This window comes from Protopterus annectens, chromosome 1.part2 (assembly GCF_019279795.1).
Source record: "Protopterus annectens isolate FY-2018-M chromosome 1.part2, PAN1.0, whole genome shotgun sequence".
In the NCBI taxonomy this organism is placed as follows: domain Eukaryota; kingdom Metazoa; phylum Chordata; order Ceratodontiformes; family Protopteridae; genus Protopterus; species Protopterus annectens.
Genome location: NC_056727.1, coordinates 923,341,189 through 923,357,714, shown reverse-complemented (window position 1 = coordinate 923,357,714; position 16,526 = coordinate 923,341,189).

Genomic DNA, 16,526 nt, shown 5'->3' with positions numbered 1-16,526 from the left:
ATTTATAAAACATTGCCAAACTGCAAACTACCACAGATATTACAGGAGCTATGAGCATATCTTTCAACTGCCCAGAATTTCACAGAATGTCCAGATTTTTGCCTTACATTTTGGTCTGTTCTTCATATAATTTATGTTTTTCTGGCAAATCATTCAGGATTATAATCACTAAATAATGACAGACATTTGAGTTTCATATCAGTATTTTTTTATATTGTGTGATTCCATCTAAAATGATTGATGTTGTTAGGTTTGTGGTTTTGAGTTTTCACTGTTTGATGAGACAATAATATATATATATATATATATATATATATATATATATATATATATATATATATATATATATGTATAAAATACAATCCATAAAATCAATCATATTTAATATTGACCATTTTTCCACTTGCAGAAGTGATCAAACCTCATTAGGTCACTTCTGCCAGCATTACATTTGTGGGAGATTGTAAACAGTGGAGATGTGAGAATTTGCCCTTCCCCAATGTAGAGCAATCTCAAAGTCGGTATATATAAGTAGCTGGGGCTGTGGGGTGCAGGGGGGCTTGGCCACCTGTAAAATATATGAGTTTTGTGGTGGGGGGGTGGATGTTTTGTGTTTTAGTCCTTTTGGTTTGATGTTTTTTTGTTTCAGTGTATTTGTACTTCGATATTTTGAAGTACTTCCACATACAGATATATGGCTCTATTCTGTATCGTCTAATGTATTTAATACTGAAGTGAAAACAGACAAAGAACATTCACGGAATACTGAATGCAATAAATATCAAACTAAGAAATATCAAGAAAGTAAAATTGTATCCTCTCCTGATATTAACACTAAAACTCCCCATCTCAAGTAGAAAAATCATCCCTGATCAGCATTAGTAAGACATTGAGGGCCCTCATCAAGTCAACTAAAGCTAATTTTGAAAAGAAAGTTGCCAAGGATGCCAAGGATAACCATAAGGCCTTCTATGGCTACGTCAAAAACCTAAATGGCAACGCTCAGGTCTGTTCTGAGCTAGTACAAAATGGAACAAAATACACTGACCCTTCTGCCATTGCCAACATCTTGGCTGCCAGGTTCAGTGCAAATCCCCCCCCCCCCACCACCACCTACAGGGCCTGTTACCATTCCAGGGGATTGTGTAAGTGCAATTATTACTGATACATTGGTTAAAAAGGCTCTATCTAAAGCTAAAAACTCTGCCTCCATGGGACCAGATGGTGTCCCAGGCTGTGTCATACGCGAGCTCCAAAAGGAATTAACCCCGCATGTTAATACCCTGTTCAGTCTCAGCCTCTCCACAGGATATGTGCCCAGAGAATGGCGCACGGCAATGGTGGTCCCGCTACACAAGGGTGGGGCCACAACTGACCCTGGGAACTACCGACCAATAAGCCTGACCAGTCTGATCTGTAAGGCTATGGAGCGAATCATTATGGAACTCATAAATGGAGAGATTGGGAACCTCCAGTCACTGGACCCCACACAGTTCGGCTTCGTCAAGGGCAGATCATGCCTCCTGAACCTGGTGGATTTCTTTGAGACAGTTACTCAGGCTATAGATAAGGGAAAGGAGGTACACATGGCTTACCTTGACCTTGCTAAAGCATTTGACACCATTCCCCATTCGGGTATTATTGATAAGCTCACCAGCCTGGGCATAAACCCTTACGTCACAAGATGGATCGCAAACTGGCTCTCAGACAGATCCCATAAAGTAAGAGTAGCAGGATCTATGTCCGAATCCAGACCAGTAACGAGTGGTGTGCCTCAGGGCTCTGTCCTGGGGCCCCTCCTGTTTGGCATATACTTCTCAGAAGTACAGGCAAGCATGGAAGGGCTGTGGCTGACTAAGTTTGTGGACGACTGCAAACTGGGTGCTATAATAGAGTCTCCGGCCGACATGGAGATCCTCCAAAAGGGCCTAAATGAGGCTGATGCATGGTGTCAAAGCCATGGTCCCAAGCTAAATGCAAAAAAATGCGTAGTAATCCCCTTTGGAAAAAACAGAGTACCCGCAAACTACAACATAGGAAGTAATCCCCTGAAATCTGAAGAAGAAATAAGGGATCTATGAACCAAATAGATAGCCAGCTTTCCTTTGATAATCATGTTGCCAAAGTGGTTAGAAAATCCTTCTATGTGACCCATCTGATCATGAAAGGGTTCGCATCAAGATCTAAGGATGTAATGGTGCCCCTCTACTCTTCCCTCATCAGACCCATTATTGAGTACAATGCACCAATTGGAATGTACCTGGTTAGACATCTCAAGCAGCTGGAGAGACCACAGAGGTAACTAACCAAGAGAATTACTGGCCTCAAACAGTTGCCCTATGGAGCATGATTGAAAAAGTTAAGACTGTTCACTGTTGCATACCACTTTCTCACAGGCGATCTCTGTCTAACGTACAGAGCCATGTCCAACCCAGAATTGTTGGACATGCTCCATCTTAGCAAAACCAAATCTACTCGAGCTACATGCTCTAGGGATATAAACCTCAACACAACAATGAATAGAACATGCTGGAGGGATAGATTCCCTTCGCAGAGACTTCCCTTACTATGGAACAGGGTCCCGATCTACATAAGACAGAGCCCCTCACTATCACTCTTCAAGAGGAACCTTGATGAGTGGATGGGTAACAGAAAGTTCACACCGGGGATCACACCAACAGCACTACTAGATAGGGGCCAAGGGTACTAGCTGCTAGTACAAGGGTCTAGGGAACTACTAAAGGGGCAGTGAATACCGCACAACGTGGCTGGGCTAATATATGCCTTCGGGCAGATAGCGCAGTACCAACCTATGAACCTATAACACTAGCCTCAAATTCATCCAACTAGTTGTAATGTTACAAGGCAGTTTTATTGAGGTATGGTTTAGGGTGCTAACCCTAAGCTTAACACTGTCCCTTCCCCAACCCTAACCTTACATCTTACCTTAATAAAAACCTTCTTGTAACACTGCCACTACACAAGGCACACTCTCACATGCACAAACGCACATTAACAGCACTAAATCAATCCCCTAACTTGCCCCTGACCTTAACAATAAAAGACACACACTCACACACAAAACTTTACCTCAAGTCATGCTGCATGTAAATCAACAGATTTCACCATCCAAGAGCAGAACAAATATTTGCATAATTTAAATGTTCTGTGTTTCCTAACTCTCTTACTGCTTTATTTTAATAGCATGAAAACTATTCTTTCTCTTACAGCTACTTAGATAAGTGACTCTGCTAGTGAGCTATTTATTTACTATTGGATAACAAATTCACAAAACTGAAATATACCAAATACAGTAACAACAATTTTCAAGGTTAAAATTGCACAAACAATGCATTTAAACTTCAAAAAAATGGTGAATAATTTTGTAAACTTCATTTTTTTCCAGGACATAGTATATTGCACTGTGTCAAACGAGGTTAAGCAATTTAGGTAACTTGCCATAATGCTGGCAGTCTAAGAAGATGTATATGCAGATAGGCAGCACACAAGGCTCTCTCACTGAGAACTTATCTGGAAAATCAAACCACCATTAGGCTACAACATTAACTGCTAGACCTGTTGTGCTGTCCATTTTATAAGTATACAACTGGTAATGAACATTAGAACAGAAAACTAAATAATCAAATAATAATGAAATAAAAAGAATACAACAAAAGTGAAACATTCTTTAGTAAGTTATTAACATTTGTTTTCTTTTATAACAAACAATCAAAATGCAGAGACAGTGACAATCACCAAAAATAGATAAAAAACGTGTAACTCAGTGTGGCTATAGGGGCAGCAAGGCCCTGTAACAGACTGAGATCAAACTAGGTTTGTTTGAAGTATGAAGGTCCCAGAGTAGCCCCACTAATGAGCATACAGGTATCACATCCCTCATTCCAGCCTGGGTACACAGAAAGATAAGTTCCAGAAAGGCACAATAGATAGGTTATATCCATGCACTCTTAAAAAATCCAGACTGCTGTATTCAAAGATACAGTCTTTGTTAAGGGATACAAGCATCATTTAGCTGAGACCAAAGATGAGGAACCTGTTTAGTAAACTGGCAGAACTTTGATAAAAATCTCCATGAGGAGTGGGAAAACTTAATAAAATAAATGCAATTTGTTATGTGACATACCGTATTTGTTTTTTTCTGGGCTTAACAATAAAAATGTTTAATTCAAACAGCAATTACTAGTATCGACCTGTTATTGTATGCACTGATATTTTAATAGCTATTCTGCTCATCTCCCTGTTGTTATTTATTATTTTAAGGTCTGTAAATGTAACCATATCAGTTAATTTTATACAACAAAAAATGTGCAAGGCAGCTGCAAATGTAATATTTTCACAGAGACAATGGTTTGGTGGGTCAGTTTTACCCTTAATTGCCAAGTTGTGGGATTTCATGCATACTTTATGTAATAACTAATCTCTAGACAATATGAACAAAAGATGACTGACTTTAATAATTAGCTTAGTTTCTGGTGTCATTCTAAGGGGTCCAGTATTTATCAGCTTTATCAGGGATGGTCTGCACCTCTTCCCTCTAGGCTTTTGAATATTAGCTAAAACATTGCCTTCCCCCATAGTGCCATTTTTAGGCAATGCCAAACTTAAAGTACTTCCGACATAGCAAATCAAAACCAAGAAAATCTAAAGGTATTACTGCTCAGTGCTAGGAATCTAAACAAACAACTCCACTCCCCTAGAAGCTGTCTTCACTCTAGAGAATGCTGACATCTGTGTGGTCACTAAGACTTTGTTTAAAGCTGCGCAGAGCACACCAACAGTGCAAGTTATAATGCCTCCCACACATTTAGACCAGCTACTACACGGGCAGGGACTAAAGGTGGAGGTGTCTCTATTTTCATAAAAATAACTATACCTCAAGGTTGGTCATACAGAACAATGCATCTGAGCTGCTCCATGTTCAAATCTCTATAGGTAAAACCAAATATCACTTCCTTGCAAGCTCCCCTCTATGACCCAAAAAACCTATACCATGTATTTAAACTTATTGTAAACACTCACCATCCAAGCCAATACCATATTCATGGGCAACTTTAATTACCCCACTATTAACTGGGAATCCTGTATGACACCAAACGTACATGAACAGAGATTTCTGGATTTTGTAAACATAAACTCCCTGGACCTGATAGACAGTACACCAACCAGGGGTGCAACCATTCTGGATTTGGTCCTCACTAATATGGGAGACTGCTGCACACCTCCTACTGTAATGTCTTCCCTGGTAAGGTCAGACCACAAAATGGTTTCCTTTGAAGTAAAAATAAAACCTGGACCCTCAGCTAAACCTGGAATATTCAGGAACTACTCCAAGGCTAACCTCTTGCTATTAAGTGATGACCTGGCAAAATGTTAAGCCCCCATAAACCCTGAGAACACCGCTACCTATGCAAAGTTGTTCACAGAAATCCTGTAAAAGCTTGTTAATAGCTGCATAGTGGCTGCTGTACCCACCAGGAAAAAGTACAGAACTAACTCAAAAAACAAGCCACCCTGATGGAATCATAAAATCAATAGGCTGTATAACAGAAGGAAAAAATCATGGCAAGAATTAGGAGGTGCAGCACCCAGCAGGATAAAAGCACTCCCATCAAACTAAACTAACAACTCAGAGGACAAATAAAGTCTACCAAAGCCAAATGTGAGGTACATTTGGCCTCCCAGGCCAAGGGCAACCACATGGTATTCTTTAGCTATGTCCACAACCTCAAAGGCAATACACAATTGTGTGCAGAGCTCATTGTAAATGGAGTCACCTATACTAAGCCAGAAGATATAGCAAACTACTGGCCGATAAATTCAGCTCCAACTTTACCTCTGTCCCCCCCTTAAGCTTCCCTCAGGAAATACCATCAAATATAACTCCCAATGCTATTACCAGGGAACGGGTCTTTAATGCTCTTTCTAAGAGCAAGAACACTGCATCAGTGGGCCCAGACAATATCCCAAGGATGCCTTCTGAATAGCATGAAACATGACCTGTCAGGCCATCTGAAATTGCTATTTAACTGTAGCCTGCAAACAAGCTCCATGCCTCATGAATGGAGAACAGCAGCAGTCATCCCTCTGCATAAAGGAGGGCCATCTACAGACCCATAAGTTTCACTAGTCTTATATGTAAAGCCATGGAAAGAATTATCATTAAATGATCAGTAGTGATACAGTAAACCTCCAGACACTGGAACCAACCTGGTTTGGTTTTGTCAAGGGCGGGTCATGCCTATTCAGCCTGGTGGACTTCTTTGAGAAGGTCAACAAAGCAATGGATGAGGGCAAAATGGTTCACACTGCCTACCTTAACATGGCAAAGGCATTCGACAGAATACCCTACTCGGGCATTGTTGACAAGCTCAAGAGGTTAGGTACAGACCTATATGTCACCTGGTGGATAGCCAGCTGGCTCACAGACAGGACCCAGGAAGTTAGAATTGGGGAGTCTACCTCTACAAAGAGGCCAGTCTCAAGTGTAGTCCCTTAGGGATCAGTCATTGGACCGCTCCTTTTTTGGTATTTACTTCTCTGAAGTCAAGACCAATGTCAGTGATCTCTAGCTGACTAAATTTGCAGATGATTGCAAAGTAGTACCTGTCATTGAATCCCACACTGACACATATGTTCTCCAGGAAATGCTGGCACAGACAAACAACTGATGTCAGATTCATGGACTAAAACTAAAAGAAATGCATAATAGTATCCTTCGGGAAGTCATCCACCACTGGTAACTATCATATTCACAACACACCCCTTAGAGTTGACTCAGTAGTCAGAAACTTAGGGACACACATAGACAGTAATCTAGCCTTTGACCAACATGTGTCTACAGTATTGAGGAAGTCATTCTATGTTGTGCAACTTATAAACAAAAGTATGGCATCTAAGTCCAAGGAAGTCATTGTTTCACTGTATTTGGCATTCATCAGACCTATCATTGAGTACAGTGCTTCCTTTGGTATATACCTAACCAGGCATATCCAACAATTGGAATGTTCACAGATGTTCCTCACTAAAAGAATACAGGGCATAAATACTATGTCCTATGCAGACCGCTTCAAGGCCCTATCCCTTTATTCTGTCGCCTACAAGCTTTTGAGAGGAGATCTATGCCTGGCATAAAAGGCATTGTCAAACCCCACTCTGATGGACCTCCTGCATATCCACAAAACAAACAGCACCAGAATTACCTGTTCTAAAGACTTAAATCTTGCCTGTGATATAAATAGGACCTACTGGAGAGACAGGTATGTATCCCAGAGACTACCCCATCTCTGGAACAGGCTCCCCATCCATGTAAAGCAGAGTTCCTCCCTAACCCAATTCAAATATAACTTGGACAGTTGGATGGGGAACAGGAAATTAATCCCTGGTTTGGCATCTGTGTCTCTAACGGACAAGGGCAACCAGTAAATGTTTTGTCTCCCAGGCCCCTGCTTGTAAATGTTTCATCTCCCAAGCCCCTGCTCACACTTATCAAGGGTATCAAAACTTGTCAGAGATTTGGGATGTATGGCTAGGCTTAAAAAGGCCCTTGTGGTCGTTAGCCTAATAAACTCCTATGAACAAACCCCACACACACACACACACACACACACACACACACACACATGTTAACTACTGCAGCTCACCATCTCCCTTTAAAGATAACCTAGATGACTGGATGGGTATCCACAAATGTACTCCATTACTGACTAGTATTGCCCTCTGGAGAAAGGAGGTGAGGCCTGGGGGAGGGTACTGGCAATGTGTACTTGGCCATGGGACTCGGTAGTCTTGGAATATCTATGAATCTATGAATCTAAACAATCATACATAATGCATGTAGTTTTCTTACTCACCCAAACTGTGCTTGTAAAGTTAGATGCACATTTTAATAGTACTGTGTGATTTGCCTTGAATACTATAGCTGATATCTATCTGTCTTTGCATAATTTATGCACATTTATGGTGGCAGTGGTTAAGTAAACTATAGAAGTATTATCCTTTGAAGGTTGTCAAATGTATGTCAAAAATAGGTGCAAAATGCTGCAATATTTGCAATTAAACTAAAAATGTCAAGGATGGATATGGTCAAGAAAAGTGGATCTGTTTAGAAATATGGTGTGTAGAGATGAGCGTAGAAATTTGTAGAGTAGGGTATTAGGAACCTCTGTGGTATAATAAAATGTCAACTGACATTTTGGTCAGATGTCACATTTCTTTTAAAGAAACTGTTAGAAAAATATGTATTAGTAATATGCATGCTTAATGCTTAGTGCATTCAAGGTTTAAAAGGGTTAATACATTTATTCTGTTCACACTGCATGAATCTGCACAGCTATTAGAAACTTAAAAAGAAGCATTTGATTTCTGCTAATGTCAGCAAATAACAAGAAACATTTCATTTCTACTGGTGTCATGAGACTTAACAAAGAGTTATTGATTTTCTGCTTATGCCATGAGAAAGTACACAGCTGTTAGAAGCTTTGATAAGGAGCACAAAGCCTGCTTGAAAGTATAAACCGTAGTCAGCATTACTTGTACCTAAGCTAGAAATGTACCTTGAATCTAGGCAAAATGTAACATATATATTAGAACTGCACAATTGAAGAATTGAAAGTTTGTGGTGGGCTAAAATAAGCCCCAAGGCCAGGTTGTTTTTCTCAAATGTTTTGTAAATCAGCAGTTATTCTCAACTAGTCAGCAATTAGTCTAGTAACATTTTCTGTAGAACAATACAGAAGGCTGTGTCTAACTACGTCAGCAATAGAAGTAACATTTCTGTGTAACATGGAAAGAACTGTATAAAAATGCCATACTAATTATTAATGGCAGACAAATCATTCTGCCTGCAAGCTTTGTCTCCCTGCTGCAAGTTAATAAAGGGTGCCATACTTGAACCTTACGTGAATTGGTCTTTGAAGTTTTTTCCTTTGACAGATTGGTCCTTCGGACCGGAACCCTCTCTTCACCTCGGATCAGACGGGCCAGGTGGTTGAAACCGTACGGGGAAGAAACCAAATCGGTTCTTCTTATTTGAAAAGCCCTCCGACTGAATTGTCGTACAAAAGAGGCCAGCCACTTTCTGATCTGCGACTGAAGGACGGGTCTCCGTGAATCAGGTGATCAATCACGTAGGCTCAGGTAAGGTGAATCTACTTTTTTCTGTTTTTTGCTTTAGATCAGGGACTAGATTTGTATTGTTTTTGTCAAGACTGTATTTTACAAGTCAGGGACAGAAAAGATTACTGTCTTGTCATAGATCAGGTGAAACAGAATAAGTAGGCAGTCATTCTGAAGAGACTATAACAAAATCCATGGTACCACATTAAAAATAAGAGAGGTTACGTAACGATCAAAAGGGTAGAACAAAATGGGTAATAATTGCACAAAAAGACCCCAAAATCCCCCGTTAACAGAAGACACAAAATATATGCAGTCGCAGAGTGCCGACAATATTAAATAATATTCAAAATGGGTTAATAAATATGAATTTGATGGAAAATTAGAAAAATCCTCACTTATCAAACTTGTTAAACAGCTCAAAGCTGATTCCAAAGGTTGGGTAAAAAAGCAACGCCAATTAGGAATTCCTCAGGCACACAGGTGGATTGAGGAAGTAAACTGTAGGGAACAAAAGAACAAAAATTCAAAAGCAATGCTTTTAGACAAGGAGGACAATAACTTAGTAATAGCATCAGCACCTCCACCTCCCTTACCAGAATATGAAGCAAGTGAACAGGTTAGTTCACCCCTACGATATCCTGTGGTCACTGAAGAAAGAGGCATTATGAAAATAAAACCGTATATTAGAGATCCCATTGGGACCAGGTCTCGAACAAGGGCAGGTAACTCAAATGAAGGCATTGAATTATATCAAATGGTTAAGAATTCACGATCTATGAGTGAAGAAGAAATATGTCCACTTATAGAAGTACCCAACCCTCAGGCAGGTCAGGACAATCAGGACCCAATTATTTTAGTGTATAGACCTTGGACTCCGGAAGATATCCGGAAAGCCACTGAGGGAATTCCCCATCCAAAATTCTCAGAAGATTTGCAAGGAATGAGGCTGAGTTATAACTTAAATGGAGAAGAGGTAGAAAAAGTAGTTAGACAAATTGTGGGGCCAGATTGGCACATGATTAGTGGCAACTGGAATCCCCGTGACGCTGCACAAAGACCCCTCCCACATAGCAGCACAGAATTAGACAACAGAGTAAAAGGTCTTACAGACCGCATCTCTGAAAAATGGAAGCCTAGGGCAGACTGGACTTGCATTAATCAATGCATCCAACAAGAAGGTGAAACTATTGACCGGTATTATGCCAGACTATTAGAATGTTTTAATAACCACTGTGGAATGCAGGTTCCTGAAGATCAAACACAAGATTCCCCATATGAACAGCAGTTAAAGAATGCATTTTTAAAGGGCAGTATTGCACCTATAAGCAGTTTTATTACAAAACACATGGTAGGCCATCGTACGAGCAGGTTACAGTCATTACTTGAATATGCTAGGCATGCTGAAAGGCATTTTAATAGCAAAAAGAGCTCAAGTATTTTCTGTAGAAGATGGAGCAGAAGTTTATGTAGTACAGTCCGGGAAAAAGGGCAAGAAAAATGCACAGGGAAACAAACAATCTGATCAACAATCAGAGGACTTTGAAGGGCGAAAGAAAAGGGGTGAATGTTTCAAATGCGGTAAAAAGGGACACTTGGCAAAGGATTGCAGGAAAAACAAGAAGGCAACCACGGAAGACAAGGAGGGTGAGGACTGACTATATGGTAGTCAGGAATCACTAGAAGGGGATAGCAAAGAAAGGACAAATGAGAATGTGATAGAGGGAGTAGAGGATGTGACAGGAGAGATAGAGGAAGTGCAAGAAGTTAGTAATAATGAAGAAAATGAAATATTAGACCTAGCTTTATTGAGCTTGGAGCTCTATTTAGCAGACGAAACCAGAAGTTACACTCTTGGTAGAAGGAAGGGAAGTCAAATTCTTGTGTGACTCAGGGGCATCACGAACCCTGATACATCCCTCCAAACTGCCAGAAAACACAGAGTCACCTGATTACATACTGGTAAAAGCAGCTAATGGACAGCTGTATCGAGAGCCCCTCTCCCGTAATATTGCAATAACTAATCCAATTTCAGGATTGACTCAGAAAAGCAAAATTGTTGTTTCTGCAAAATGTCCAGTAAACCTCTTGGGCAGAGACCTCATGCAACTATTTGGTATAGCAGTAGTCCCAACCATGCAGGGTATGGAAGCACAGTGACAAATTGATACCTTTGCAGTGCAGTCGGAGGGTGAAATGTTTTATTGGTACAGCCAGGACTTGGTTACGACTGGTCCAGGGACTGTGACTGAAGAATTAATGAATGTAGCCATCAGCAAGTTTCCCTCCCTTGACATTGATAAGCAACACCTGTTGCACTGTACCCTGTATTATTGTAACACACCAGGACCTGATAAGGAATATGAGCAAGAATTGTTTAAAAATCATGCAAACAGATTGATATTATGTAATCTGTACTGGGACACAGAAGGGAACAATGTAGCCAGCTGTTCATTGCCCCAGGAGTTCTTTACACTTTATAAATCTAATCAGTTACCACATGTTAGCTTAACCAAGAACAAAAGTATAGAATGGGCAGACCTAGGAGAAAAAGTCACGAGATGGGAGAAACAGACAGAATTAGAACTGTCAGAACAGGGAATACAAATACAGAAGTTGAATTGGATAACTCAGACCTACCCAGCTGTGCACTTGCAGTCTAGCGAGGACAGCTGATTGACACTCCTGTTAAAGGAGGAAGAGAATGCCTTACAGAATATACCAGAAACTCTCTGGTCGACAGGAAAATCAGATGTAGGACTCATTCGTACAGCGGGACCAATTACTATCACGCCAAAGTCAGCATTCAGACCACAAAAAAGACAGTATCCCTTAAGAAAAGATGCAGAGGCAGGAATAAAGCCTATTATAGCAGCTTACTTAAAGGAGGAATACTGGTAGAATCTCCCGATTCACCATGTAACACACCCTTATTTCCAGTTAAAAAAGCAAATGGAGAATGGCGTATGGTCCAAGATTTACAAGCTGTAAATGATGCAGTAATACCAAGGGCACCTACGGTGCAAGACCCACACACCCTGTTGAATGATTTAAAACCTCAATAGAAGTATTTTTTTGTGGTAGACATCAGCAATGTGTTCTTTTCAATACCGATACACCCTGACAGCCAGTATTGGTTTGCATTCACATTTCAGGGGAAAAGGTATACATATACGCGACTACCACAGGGGTATTGTGAAAGTCCAACAATATTCTCACAAGAAATGGCAAGCAACTTGGTGGGATTTACCCCACCAAGGGGCAGTCAGATTTTACTTTATGTTGATGACATCTTACTGGTGGCCCCCACCCAGCAAGATTGTAGAGAAGATACCATAGCGCTATTACGATTCTTAGCCGCTGAAGGACATAAGGTAAAAAAAAATAAACTGCAGCTTTGGAAAAAACAAGTCAAATACCTGGGATATGTAATATCCAAAGAAGGTAGAACATTAGATGAGGACAGAAAAGTAGCAATTTTGCAAGCACCAAAACCCACTACCAAGAAGGAAATGATGTCCTTCCTGGGTACAACTAATTTTTGCCGGAGCTGGATTCCAAACTATGCCTTGGAATCTGCACCTCTCACTGACCTGATATATAAGAAGCCTATGGCTGCACAGGATTTGTTACAATGGACACCAGAGGCAGAATCTGCTTTCTGCAAACTGAAACAGTTAATAGCGTCCTCATTAGTTCTGGGATTACCAAACTACCATAAACGTTTTTTCCAAACTGTAGATTGTAAGCAAGGTTATATGACATCAGTATTAACACAACAGCATGGGGACAAGCCATGCCCCATTGCTTACTATTCATCACAGCTAGACCCAGTGGCATGGTCCTTACCCCACTGTGTACAAGCAGTAGTTGCAGCTACAATGGCAGTACAGGCTTCGGCCTCAGCAGTTTTATTCCACCCTCTCACTTTGAGAGTGCCTCATGCAGTCGTGATTATTTTACTACAAGAAAAGGTGGCATATCTTTCCCCTGCTAGGCATCTTTCCTTTATGACTATATTGTTGAGCCAACCTCACATGACAATTGAACGATGCACGACTTTGAACCCTTCTATCTTGCTCCCAACCCCTGCAGACGGCACACTACACCGCTGCCTGCAGGTAATTGAGCAAAAGACACTACCTAGAAAAGATCTCATAGATGTCCCCTTGGATGATGCCGAGGTGACATACTATGTGGGTGGTTCGTGCAAAAGTGGTCCTGCAGGACAGAACCTAGTAGGATATGCAGTAGTTTCTGACACTGAGATTATAGAAGCAAAACCTTTACCACACAACTTTTCTGCACAGGCAGTAGAATTGATTGCCTTGACACGGGCATGTATCTTAACAAAGGGTAAATGTGTAAACATTTTTACTGACAGCCAGTACGTTTTTTCTACTGTACATGTTTTTGCGCAACAGTGGAAAAAACGAGGAAGGATAACATCTACTGGCAAACCTATAAATCATGCACAGTTTATTTTAGATCTTTTAGAATCTATTCAGTTACCTCAGAAAGTAGCTATTTGTAAATGCACAGCTCACATCAAGCAACAAGATAGGATTTCAAAAGGTAATGCAAGAGCTGATACAGCTGCAAAACAAGCAGCTTCTGAAGTATTTCTTTTAAATGAGGAACTACAACCCTCTGAGATTTTAGACTTAGAAATGTTAAAAACAATGCAGACACTCACTATGCAAGCTGAAAAACAAAGATGGGTAAAACGAGGAGCAATTCTCGAAAAGGGGCTGTACATCTCTAAAGAAGGGAAACCGATACTACCATCTAATTTGTTTAGATATGCAGCTTTGTTGAGCCATGGGCAGTACCATGTCTCAACAGGGGGATGGTACAGCTGGTGAACCAGGTGTTCACAATGTATGGATTTACAAACTACTCTAAAAAATTTTGTTTGATGTGTCAGATTTGTAACAAACATCATGCACAGGGGGCGATAAAGCCCAAGCAAGGGAGTTTCCCTACACCACCATATCCGTTTCACACTATCTGTATGGATTTCATAGAATTGAACAAATGTGAAAATAAGAAGTATTGTCTTGTCATTGTAGATATGTTTTCCAGATGGGTTGAAGCCTTTCCAACCAAAAATCCAGATGCAGCCACGGTAGCAAAAGTACTTGTCAAAGAAATCATCCCTAGATTCGGCATTCCGGAAAGGATCTACAGTGACAACGGTACACAGTTTGTAAACCAAACCATACAGCAGCTAAGTAAGCATTTTGGTATTTCTTTAAAAAATCATTGTGCATACCATCCGCAATCTGCAGGGCTAGTTGAGAGGCATAATGGTATATTAAAGTATAAATTAAGAAAGTTAATAGCTGAGACAGGGAAGAATTGGTTGTATTGCTTGCCCCTGGCACTGTTGAGCATGAGAATTGTTCTGACTGCAAAAGGATTGACTCCTTTTGAGAAACTATTTGGAAGGGCTTATTATACACCCCAGTGGAAACTTCTCATGTCCATAGACCAGGAAGCCGATTATACACTAGCTGAATATATGAGAAAAGTCATGAATTCTAAACATCTGTTGCAGTCAAATTCTGTTTCAGATAAAGAACAAACCGAAACATCAGAAGTGGCAGTGATCCCCGGGGAGTGGGTGTGGGTGAAGAATATAAAGAAGAAAAATTGGTCATCACCAAGGTGGGAAAGTCCATACCAGGTGCTTCTTTCAACACCCACTGCAGTCAAGATAGCAGAGCGAGCCTCGTGGATTCACCTGACGCACTGCAAACTAGTTAAGAACTTTGAACTGGACAAAAAATCTTACCTCTCATTCGGGGCCCTCAGCACAAAGTCTGGCTACAAAGGGGGGTCAGATCAATAGGACTGATCCATCTCAACCCCAGTGAAGAAACCATCGGTGCTGAAGGTCCTATTAGGGCAGAGAGTAAGAACACATGTCTGAAATAAAGATGACAGGATCCAGTAAGATCCAGATGTACCTATTCGGAAGAGTTGGAGAAAACAGGAATGCAGAACAGTTTCCTCAGAAGTATTGCATAATCATCCTGTTGACTGTACTAGTGACAATAATCTTTTTGTTGTGGCCATTCCTTTTCCCAGCCACACAAACTGAACTGAATAAGCGTGGAGAGTTGCACGTAGAGTGGCACCCAAACTTCAACACTTACCAGGCAATCAAATATGTGTATGCTGAGACCTTCAATGTTTCAAATTGCTGGATTTGCACAGCTTTGCCAACAGCATACGGGGGGTTATTGTTAACTTCAGTCCCCCCAGGAGCCAACAAGACCTGGGAAAATTTAGTCTATGATACATCAGATGTTACATCACAAGATAAAGTAGCATTGCACTTGTCTGTTCGACAGAAGGGGACTGTGTGTTTTTACAAAAATGATACAGCTCAGGTGGGTTGGAGCAATTGCAATGTGACTGTTCCCTATAGATGCTACAATAAAACTGACAACACAGGTTCCTATTGCAACACAAGCTATGATTCCTTTTTTGAACTGATGCATAGGACAACTGATGAAGTAAAACATAATGCTGACCTCTATAAACAACTGATTATAGTTGACAAAAAAATGTTTCATCCAGAGCCAGGACATAGTAAAGTTACTACCAAAGTAGAAGATTGTTATTTTGTATGTGGTAGGAAAGCATACAAGTGGTTACCTGAGAAATGGTCCGGCAGTTGTTATTTGGGGTACCTGGTTCCGGCCATATGACACACAGCAGTTTTGCCTCAGGGGAAATTCGGAACGTTCGAAGAGAAATCAAGAAACCTGTCAACCCAGTGGGGCAAATCAATGCGGGCTGGAAAAACCATCATGCTGTGAGCCTAGGGAAAAATGTACTGTCGCATATGGACTTGGGTGATACCATCATAGGTTCATAGGTAGGTACTAGGCTATCAACCCTACAAGCCTAGCCAAAAAATGTTCCCTGGCTTTCACCACCCAAGAAAATTATTTTCCTGTGCCCCTGTTGAGCAGAGCCACAGAAGTGATCCCCGGGGTGAATTTCCCATTTCCCATCCAATCATCAAGATATTTCTTGAAGTGTGCTAATGAGGAGCTCTGTTTGACATAGATAGGTAGTCTGTTCCAGAGTATGGGAAGTCTCTAGGACAGGAATCTATCCCTCCAGCATGTTCTGTTTATTGTGGTAACAAGGTTAAGGTCCCTAGAGCATGTAGCTCGGAGGGATTGGGATTTCTTTAAGTGGAGCATGTCCAACAGCTCTGGGTTTGACATAGCTTTGTATGTTAGGCAGAGATCGCCCCTGAGTAGGTGATATGCGATGGAGTAAAGCTGTAGTTTTTTGAGACGGTCTGCATAGGGCATCTGTTTGAGGCCAGTAATCCTCTTTGTGAGGTATTTCTGTGGTCTTTCCAGTTG